Here is a 12,095-nt window from a genome sequence, read left to right as displayed (position 1 = left end):
ACCGTCAGATATAACACAATATGGGGTCGATAATTTTGCAGTCCAAAAGACCTTATCCGGCAGTAAACCGTTCGGACAGTTACAGGATGGCCTTGTTCTCCTAACCACTCATCTGCCAAAGATCGAATTGTCGCAAATTGGTCTCTAATGACCATGCGCCTTAGACGTCGATCTTGAACTTCATTTGTGCTTCAGTTGGATTTCCGTTCGTACGGTTAATGATTTCTTGAAATGGCACCGCCTTCCATAGACCAATGATTCGACCTCTTTCAAATTCACCTAGCTGGCGATAAATTCCGCGTACACATGCTTTAGGCATTTTAACAACTACACATCGACTTTGGATCTCATCGAACAGCTGGTGTTTTGTAAATTTTAAAAAACTTGCAAGAAACGACTACAATGTTTAAGTATCAAAAATTGTTTACATGAAAAAACCTTCACGATTTTCTTCTCCAAATTCAATCATTTACTCTTTGCTATACTATCTATGTTTTACCAAAAAAAAATTGAAATTTAAACAGCACCTTCTGGGTGTTGCAGTTTTTTGTCAGTATATTTCAATGGACGATATTTAGTTCACTTGTAGTGACTCTCCGGAGATCACTGGTGGAATCTTTAGTTACTCAACCCAGTGATCTCTGCCTAACAGTCCTAACACTAAATAAAAGTGCTCTCTAACCTGTTAATACTGAAAAAATAATACAACATTTAGTTTCCAGTTCCCTAACAACAGATCCGACAAGGTTGGAATTTTGTATTTGTGAAATAAGCACTCGAATTCAATGTTTTTGATGAATCTCATTGCGATCAAATCAACCGAGCCCCTCATCTAAATAAACTAACAGAAAATACAGATATAATTATAAATCACATAAATGTTCAGGTATTTCTATTCGAAAGTTATCGTATTTATGGACGGACTGACAGAATTAAATTTGAGGACGGAAGCATATTGTTAGTGAATCAAACAATATTGAGTGAGGTCACTATCGCTGCTTGGGGGAGGAGGTTTTTGGGGCTGCAGCGCCAACAATCCCCCGTCCAGGAAGATACTACCAGTTCTGAGGAAGTCTGTCAATTGAAGACCATAATATAATATCTCTAATGGATCATTTATTGCTTCGGCAACTTCAATATAGAAGGAATTTTCTTGCTCCTGAAAGATAATCATAAAAATTGAATGTTATTGCCACCACCTATTAAATAGTTCAGTAGATGATTGATAGTTAAAGCCAACGAAGTTGCCGACGGATCCTAGGATTGCTCGGTCATAAAAAATATTCATTTATGCTATTTGGAAAAGGTTTCAAGGTGCCGAAGCAATAGAAATATTTTGCTTCAAAATGTCCGATCGATTAACATATTTCTCAAACATCAATCTGTGTTATCCTCATTCATGTGTTTGATTAATCGAAGGGATAGCGAAATTAATCTGTTACGTCCAGAAAAACTGACTGTTTGGTGCGCTTTATGGGCTGGTGGAATCATTGGTCCGTACTTCTTCAAAAACGATGATGGCCAGAACGTTACAATCAATGGTGATCGGTATAGAGCCATAATTACTAACTTTTTCATTCCTGAATTGAACAACTATGATGTCCAGGAGCTGTTTCATTCAGGCGCATGAAGTCATATGAGTAGGCACGATCCGAGTTGCTCCGCGGTTTGAAAGATTGTTTACATTCATCTAGAGAAGTTTTTCGAGTTGAAATAGATATCGAACATATTATGGCTAATACCAGGAATAAGCCAGATCTGCAATGTATTGTGAAAGACACAATTAATGAATTGTTTTCAAATAAAGAATTCGTAGACAGAATAACTAAGTCGATAACAATGAAGGTGGAGCAAAAACTGGAACAGATGGAGAAAAAAATAACAACATTGAATGAAATGTTGAAATCTCAGGAGCGTATTATTATGGATTTGCAACAGGTTGAAAGAGATAATTCTGAAAAAATTAAGAAAATGGAAATATTCAATGATCGTTTACAACAAGATCGAAGAAGAAATAATATTTGTATACACGGAGTCTCTGAAGAATTTGATGACTTGAAAAATGGTGTTATTCAATTGATCAAGTCCAACCTACAGATTGATTTGACTGCTGAGGAAATGTTATCGTGTTTCAGAGTTGGAATTTCATCCGGGGTCAACTCGAAACCAAAAACTATAATCATTAAACTCGCGAAAAATGATATCAAAATAAAACTTATGAAAAACAGTTACAAGCTGAAGGGATCGAAGATGTTCATTACAGAAGATCTAACCATGTATAGAAGAAAATTACTTATGGAAGCAAAGGAAATGTTGGGATTCAAGAACGTCTGGACTTCAAATGGTAGTGTTTTTACCAAACTCAAGGGAAAATATATAAGTATAAATGCATCTACTGATATTGCGATTTTGTTACAAGGGTGATATGTTTCATATTTTTAAGTGCAATGGTATGGAATATTGTTCTTTTTGTGTTTATTCTGTAGTTAATACTTAATCTAGATGTTTGTTTGTTTCAATAGCATTAAAAAGTTTCAAGGAGCAACTACCTATAATTGTTCTTCATTGAATAACTAATTATATTATTTTGTTGTTACTATTGATTATTATTGTTGATAACTATGGAATTTTTTGATTACTTTGAGGATGATGTAAGGAGGGGTGCAGGTGTATGCGGGAGTCTAAGTGAGAGTATCTTGAATATAAGGGGTAGGAAACTTTGTAATATTTTACATATGAATATCAGAAGTTTGAAAAAGAACTTCAATGAATTTTTACTATACATAGAATCAGCGGATGTAAACGATTTGGATATAATTGTTCTCACGGAAACGTGGCAGATTGAGGACGTTCTTGACTTCAGTTTGCCCAACTTTGATATTTTATATAATGAGTCTCATTTCAATCAAAATGACGGTGTTGTTGTGTATGTGAGAAAATCGATCGATTATTCGAGTAACATATACCAATTTACTAATACCAGACTGCTGGAGGTAGAATTTTCGTTGAATGAAATGTCTTACAGCCTTATTGCATGCTATAGGCCACCTTCTTTAGATTTGAATGGTTATATGATGGAACTTGAACATTACCTGATGTCACTTAGAAAATTTGATATTAATATTTTTATGGGCGACATAAATATAAACTTGCTAAATTCTTCTGATATTGGAGTCAACAAATACGTTAATTTAATGCAGGGGCTGGGTTTTTTTTCTTATGTGGATAGGCCTACTAGAGTAACTGCGAATTCTTCTTCTCTGATTGATCACATTTTCGTTAAAATTACTAATGAGGCAATAAGAAAGATTGATATAACAGCGAATGTCATAACTACCCACTTAACTGATCATTATACATTGTCATTATCATTTTCGAATAGGGATCCAATAGCAAAAGCTAATTTTGTTGAAGCAAAGACCAGAACTAGTTTAAATAAACGTGAATTGAAAAAAGTTCTTGAGAAAATAGACTGGTCGGATATTTTCAATTCGGATAATTGTAATTATGCATTTGACATTTTTATCCGAAAGATCTCTGCTAGTATCGAAGAATGCTCAAAGGTTCAAAGAATGTTTCAGAAAGTTCATACTAAGTTGAAACCGTGGATGACACAGGGACTAATAAATTCCATAAGACATAGAGATAGGTTGAAGGAAAGATATTTGAAGAAGGTAACTGCTGAGTCATGGACAGAGTATACCAAATATCGTAATTTTTTGAACAGTCTTATAAAAGTTACAAAAAATAAATTTTATGAGGACAAAATTAAACAAGCGGACAATAATTATAGGAAAATTTGGCAACAGATAAATGAGGTAACGAATACGGCGCTCGGGAGGGTTGAGAGTAATAAATACCGTGTTATTGATGAGAGGGGAGAAAATATAAATAGTGATGGAGAAAAAGCAGAATACTTCAATAAATTTTTTGCTAATGTTGGCGAAACTATGGCTAATAAAATAAATACAACAAATATGTCTGAGATTCCCCTCAGGAACTCAAGGGTTCGTGGTTCACTGTTTCTTTATCCTGTACAGTGTAATGAATTGATAGAAATTATTTCAACATTGAAGAATAAGGCTGCTACAGGTATTGATGGTATATCAGTTGAAATTATAAAAGAATTTCATCAGTTTTTCTTGGCCCCCCTATGCCACATAGTGAATATGTGTTTCATGAACGGATGTGTCCCGGATTCTGTTAAGCAATCGGTAACCGTACCAGTATTCAAGAGTGGTGATAGAAGACTGGTAACTAACTATAGGCCTATTTCTATCATTGGTAATTTCGCAAAGATATTCGAGAAATGTGTAAAAAAAAGATTAGTAAATTATCTGGAGAAAAGTGGGATTTTATCGCAGGGTCAATTCGGGTTCAGGGAAAATCGATCTACCGAAGATGCAGTAAATAATCTGGTTGGTACTATCTTGGAAAATTGTGATAAAAATAAAAAATGTTTGTCTGTATATTTAGACCTTGCCAAAGCATTTGATACGGTTAACCACGCCAGATTGTTACGAAAAATGGAACAAATGGGTATTAGGGGAGTAGCTCTTAGACTGTTCACGGACTATCTAACGGGTCGAAATCAAACAGTCCGAATCGGAGAGCACCATAGTGGATCGATTCCTATAACCATGGGGGTTCCACAAGGAACGGTACTTGGGCCCATCTTATTTTTGATTTATATCAATGATGTTTTCGATATTCTGGATATGGATGCATTGATTATATCTTATGCAGACGACACTGTTATGCTTTTCGCGGAGGATGATTGGAATCTTGTTTATAAGAAAGCCGAGGATTGTTTAAAGAAAATTTCGTGTTGGCTAAGATGCAATCTTTTGAGTTTGAACATACAAAAAACAAAATTTATGACCCACTCCTCAACAATCAAAGACCAACCAGAAAAAGAGACAATTAGGATACATGAATTCAAGTGTATCTTGGGCTCACTCTGCCACTGCCCAGTCATAAAGAAAACAGCATCAATTAAGTATTTAGGAGTTATGCTTGATCAGTTTACACGCTGGGATGTGCATATTGGGTATCTGGTTGAAAGGCTAAGAAAACTAATTTATAAATTCTACCAACTAAGAGCTATATTAGATAGAAAATTACTAAAAACTGTTTACGTTGCACTGGCAGAGTCCATACTTAGTTATTGTATCACAGCATGGGGAGGTCTTGCCAAAGCTCATCTCACCATTTTGGAGATTGCCCAAAAAACCCTCATAATGATAATTTTGAAAAAAGAAAGAAGATTTCCTACAGATGCTCTTTACAAGGAATCCGGTTTGCGCGAGGTGCGGATGATATACATTTATCGCTGTCTTATGAGATTGTTGAAGTCGCCATCTTTAGAATATCATACCCATCAGGTTTTTACTCGCTCTAGGGTGAACATGCCTCTAGTAGTTCCATTGTATAGAAAAACGCATACACAACATTACATTTCGTATCTAGGACCAAAATTCATCAATATATTGCCTACTTCATTGAGAGATGTAAGTACTAAAAGAAAAGTTGAGAGATTAAAATTGTTTTTAGTGGAGAATATCCCAGTTTTTATGGATTTGTTTTAGATTAATTTCCGACATCCCCTGCTTTTTTTATGTTTTCACTATTTTATGAATTTAATTTTTTTTTTCTCGCAATTGAACTTGCCTAGTGTAATTTTTTTGGAGTTCATATTATTAGGTACACTTGGACGAAGTAACACAACACAAGCTTGGCTTAGGTGTCTCGTCCAAATATTGAACTTTGTTTGTATATTACTCTCCTGAATAAATTGATTTGATTTGATTTGTGGTTCCAACAAGACGGCGCAACATGTCACACAGCTCGTGTCACAATCGATTTATTGGAAGACACGTTTGGTGACCGCTTAATTTTACGTTTTGGACCTGTGAATTGGCCTCCAAGATATTGTGATTTAACACCGCTAGACTACTTTCTGTGGGAATATGTAAAGTCATTGGTCTATGCGGATAAACTACAAACTCTTGACCATTTGGAAGACAACATTCGCCGTGTTATTGCCGATATACGGCCACAAATGTTGGAAAAAGTCATCGAGAATTGGACTACAGCCGTGGCGGTCATATGCCAGAAATCATATTTAAAATGTAATGCCACTAGATTATCTTGCGGATAAATAAAATTCATGTCAACCGAATAATCCATCGTTGTTTTATTGCAATTTAAAGTTCTATAGTTCTAAAAAAAACACCCTTTATTTGAGGTGTGAATGCATCCGATAAGTTCATCGATAGGTCGATTTTCATGGCCAACCTAAATTTCGTTTTTCCACTGAATCAATAATTGCAATACGATCGAACTGAAACATAGTTTAGTTCATTTTGAAATAACGATAGCAAAGCCCAGGCAAAATCTCAAAATTAAAGTCATTAGGCCAAAATGATAGCCCGCCGGTTCCTTAGAACAGAAGTAGGTACTCGAAAATATCATTTGAGAAAATCGTTATTCCAAGAATAATATTCGCTGCATTCTACTGAAATTTCTATAACTTTAGAGCTCATCAAAGAAGGACATACGAAAACGAGTATAAAATTCCACTCAATAACGTTTTCATCTGAAGAAACGACGTTTTTGAGAGTTCAATCTGAGATTGCTCTATAATTTCGTCCCATGTCTGTAATTTTCGAATTTTGAGCCAAGAGTGGTCTCAAACGATAAGGTTCAACCGAGGGTTCAACCTCGTGTTCAACTCACTGATGACGAATCCGTACTACTTATAATTATTTTATTCTGTCCGTCCGATCAGACGCGATGACTCTCGAACGAAAATATCTAAACATTTGAAATTTTCAGGAAAGGTTGGGCCACAAATGTTGGAAAAAGTCATCGAAAATTGGACGTCCAGATTGGACTACATCCGAGCCAGCCGTGGCGGTCATATGCCAGAAATCATATTTAAAATGTAATGCCACAAGATTATCTTGCGGATAAATTAAATTCATGTCAATCGAAGAATCCATCGTTGTTTTATTGCAATTTAAAGTTCTATAGCTCTCAAAAAAACACCCCCTATAACCCATAAACAAACACTGTCACTATACACTTTAAATTCATTTCTATTTTTTAAACTCTTGATAGTGAAAATCGTGTTTTCTAATTTCCGAATGGCGAAATGAATTTCAACCCCTTTTGACGTGCTTTTTTATTATATTTGAAAAACATAAATTGCACTTTTTTCTGTAAAAGAAAGAGCACATTTCAAATTGCTAACAAAAATGAACTATTGAAACCAAAGCTCTTTGGTTTTTTGATTATGCCTTCATTTCTCGTAACTGCTTTTGCCTTCGGTTTTCAATTTTCTTCATTCTGTTGGTTATCTTATTCACATCCTCCATCACTCTTTTTCAATTCACTGTATACAACTTGTATGGATATGGAGTCCTTGAAACACTTGGATGTCATTAACCGGTTTTTGACTAATGCCGCATCCCCTACTTTCAAAGTAACTACTTGACTTTTTGGGGCTGCCGTCTGTAAATTCCGTGTCCCATATTTTATTATTGGGCAAAGCTTGAAATGAACATTGAAGGACTTAATGGCCTGATTATAAAAGTTTAATGAGTCTTCTTGATGAAGGATATTTAATATAAATCAAATAATTTGACAACTTTGTGTCTAATCCTTCACAATAATATATCTGTATGATATATTCAGTTTATTTTTGTCTTGGAATATATTCCAATTCTAAAAATGACAAATTTAATAATCAACCAAAAGAAAAATTCAAAATGACTAAAATTGTACAAATTGAGTAAACGGTTAATAAATTGAACAACTAAATTAACATAAAGACAGACGTACGTTTCGGAATTTTTGTATTTAATAATACAATTTTTCCTCATCAGTGCCTTACAGTTCAACGGAATTATTAAATTTACAAACTTACCACGTGTATATCTACCTCAACAAAATTGCAAGTAAGAAACCACTAACTAAACCTAACGGTTGCTTTTGTGAGGATTCACAGAACAAGCCATTATTTAAGGTAGTCATAGATTTCTTCATTGTTATTCTTTTGAAACACATATACACATCGACATTTACAATTGAATAAACAATTTCAGAAATTCTAAATTTATCAATTGGTTGATACTGACTCTCTAATCAATAAATGATTACATCAAATTATAAAAGTTTATTGATAAATTGATAAATTTAGAATTTCTGAAATTGTTTATTCAATTGTAAATGTCGATGTGTATATGTGTTTCAAAAGAATAACAATGAAGAAATCTATGACTACCTTAAATAATGGCTTGTTCTGTGAATCCTCACAAAAGCAACCGTTAGGTTTAGTTAGTGGTTTCTTACTTGCAATTTTGTTGAGGTAGATATACACGTGGTAAGTTTGTAAATTTAATAATTCCGTTGAACTGTAAGGCACTGATGAGGAAAAATTGTATTATTAAATACAAAAATTCCGAAACGTACGTCTGTCTTTATGTTAATTTAGTTGTTCAATTTATTAACCGTTTACTCAATTTGTACAATTTTAGTCATTTTGAATTTTTCTTTTGGTTGATTATTAAATTTGTCATTTTTAGAATTGGAATATATTCCAAGACAAAAATAAACTGAATATATCATACAGATATATTATTGTGAAGGATTAGACACAAAGTTGTCAAATTATTTGATTTATATTAATGGCCTGAGTTCATTTTGGTCATCCGAAATGTATGTCAAAAGTCGGTTCCTCATTTTATCGTAATTGGGGAATTGCTTTACCCAAATTTCCATGGAGGAGCTCCTTGACTACTCTGGTCAATCTTTCTCATCATCCTCGTCCCCACCATGCGGCTTTGGGAGGAAAAAAAATCCATTTGATGTGCTGAAATGAATAATAGTTATGAATTTCCTTCAGTTGAGACTTTTCGAGAGAATATTCGTTCCAACAATATTCGTAACATTAACTGAAAAAATGATGAACACTCTTCATCTTCTAGCAATGAATCTTCTTAATCTACATTGACGACTTGATATATAATGTTGATGCGGATGACCAAATATTATTTACCGATGATACAACGTTCTTAAACAAGGCCACAAGGAATATTTTATTGGAGGACAAATCTAAAAAAACAATAAAGGATGCAGTGGAATGGTTTGAAGGAAATGGAATGAAGGTGAATGCCGAGAAGACACAACAACTGACCATCACCACAAAACGGCCAAATTCGGACATCATTTCCTTACTTGGAGTCACAATCAGTGCTAACTTAAGCTGGGAACAGCATTCAATTGAGTTGGGTAAGAAGTTCTCTACAGCATTGTTCGCAATAAGGCATATAAAAAACACAATTACCGTTAACGAAGCACTCGTTGTATATCATGCACATTCTCATGGAAGAATGACATACGGCATTATCCTATGGGGTGCATCGCCACAAGCTGGGAGTATTTTCCTAAAACAGAAGAAACCAGTTCCATTGATCGCTGGTGCGAGAACTGCGAGTTGTAGACCACTGTTCAGGAAATATGGTATACTTACTGTTACATCATGTTACATACTCGTGTGTCTAATGTATGTCTTCAAAAACAAGAACCACTTCAAACATCAAGAAATTCACGACCACCACACAAGAACCAAGAGAAAATATGTGTTACCCTACCATCGAATCAATAAAACCCAAAATATGCACTTATTCAACGGACTGAAGATGTTCACAGGATACCTGAGCAAATAAAATCATTATCTTGTGCAGCCTTCAAGAAAAATATGAAAAAATATTGGTAGAAGGTGTATTCTACACAATGGACGAATTTATGAATTACAAATTTTAAACAAACCCTAAATTAATTTATTTAAAATAATGTTTGTCTTTATATATACAGGGTCTTTCACGAGGAACCTCACCCATATTTATACGGAAAACTACTGAACGTATTTTCATGAAATTCAGCACTTATAAGTATTTCACGATGCTGATGAAATCTAATATATTTTCAAGGCATGAGCACCTCCGGTTTTTCCGGAAATGACGTCAACTTCCGTTTTTCAAATTAGAACACCATTTTTTTATTGCAGAAATAGATTCCTTAGAAAATTTCAAGTTATTTTGATGTAACATTTTTCAGTTTTGGTTGGAAAATTCTCTCTGAGCGGGAAAATTCGAAAAAAAAATCGAAAATAGAGCTTCGCTTAAACAAGAATAACTTCGAGGTTTTTGGATGGAAAATTTTCATTTTTGGGATTTTTCAAGATGTAAGATTGATGTATCCACTTTGAAAATCGAAATTGCGATTCATGATACAGGGGGTGAAAAAATCGCTTTCAAAGTTAGGGATGACAAAATCGTGAAAAATCAATTTTTTCAAATTAGAACCCCATTTTTTTATGGCAGATATTGAATCTACTTTAAAAAATAATGTGAGTGTATGCATCACACCCTTGCCCTAAAGTGGATATTTTCTGAGTTATTCACAAAAAACTGTTTTTCGTCTTGAATTTTCAGCTATTTCTTTTCCCTTCACGCCAAAAAGATGAAATTTTCAGGAACTGTTATTTGAACCATGCTGTAGATTTGTCACCCCTTCTTGAAACCGACTTCAAGTTACTATTAGGAGAACCATGGCATATGGTTCATAAGGAATTATTTATTTATCACTGGAGAGAAAACCGATGGCCGATTAGTTGAAATAAAGAGGTTTCCGATACAAATTCGAATCAAAATTCGCCATCTATTTAGGAACAACCTGTAACTTTTTTCTCTTGCATATTAGGGTAGTAAAATCTAAAACATGGTTTAAGTAACAGTTCCTGAAAATTTCGTCTTTTTGGCGTGAAGGGAAAAGAAATAGCTGAAAATTCAAGACGAAAAACAGTTTTTTGTGAATAACTCAGAAAATATCCACTTTAGGGCAAGGGTGTGATGCATACACTCACATTATTTTTCAACGTAGATTCAATATCTGCCATAAAAAAATGGGGTTCTAATTTGAAAAAATTGATTTTTCACGATTTTGTCATCCCTAACTTTGAAAGCGATTTTTTCACCCCCTGTATCATGAATCGCGATTTCGATTTTTAAAGTGGATACATCAATCTTACATCTTGAAAAATCCCAAAAATGAAAATTTTCCATCCAAAAACCTCGAAGTTATTCTTGTTTCAGCGGAGCTCTGTTTTCGATTTTTTTTTCGAATTTTCCCGCTCAGAGAGAATTTTCCAACCAAAACTGAAAAATGTTACATCAAAATAACTTGAAATTTTCTAAGGAATCTATTTCTGCAATAAAAAAATGGTGTTCTAATTTGAAAAACGGAAGTTGACGTCATTTCCGGAAAAACCGGAGGTGCTCATGCCTTGAAAATATTTTAGATTTCATCAGCATCGTGAAATACTTATAAGTACTGAATTCCATGAAAATACGTTCAGTAGTTTCCCGTATAAATATGGGTGAGGTTCCTCGTGAAAGACCCTTTATATATATATGGATATTTATATTTGTTTTATGTTGTGTACTATACCTGTTACTGTTGTGAAGAAATTTCTTTTTATCTATACTCTTTTTGACATCCCCTGTAAATTTTTGAGGAAAATAAATGAATATGAATATGAATTAACGCTGAAATAAAACTTTCGGTTGATAGCGAAATTCAAAAGCAATTTTTCGTTATAATGCACATGTGCTCAAGCTTTTTCACCATTTTTCAGAAATAACGGTCCAGCCAGCATGATTAACTCCTGTAATTTCTAAAATTGAAGTCGAATTTATTATCATCGTGTGTGCTGCATACGACATTTTTATCGATTTGCTCGTGAATTGGTTGCAAATAATACAATAAAATTCCTCTTAGAATTCTTCTACTCCGCAGAATCCAGTAGTTCTAAAAAATGCACAGTAATATGTGTTTTCCTGCTCATTTGTCTTTGGATGGTTAAAGTATTGGAATTTAAAATCATGACGATCTTCTCCATAAACCAGTTTAGTTTTAACCCTTAAAATTTCATTATCATCTTAAAAATTGTGAATTCTTTGACTTGTCCTATTATGCTATGACTAGTTTTTTTCCACTCAACTTCATGTATCACACCCCTCTAGAGTCGC

Source organism: Harmonia axyridis, chromosome 3 (genome assembly GCF_914767665.1).
Source record: "Harmonia axyridis chromosome 3, icHarAxyr1.1, whole genome shotgun sequence".
NCBI lineage: Eukaryota > Metazoa > Arthropoda > Insecta > Coleoptera > Coccinellidae > Harmonia > Harmonia axyridis.
This window is presented reverse-complemented; position numbering follows the sequence as displayed.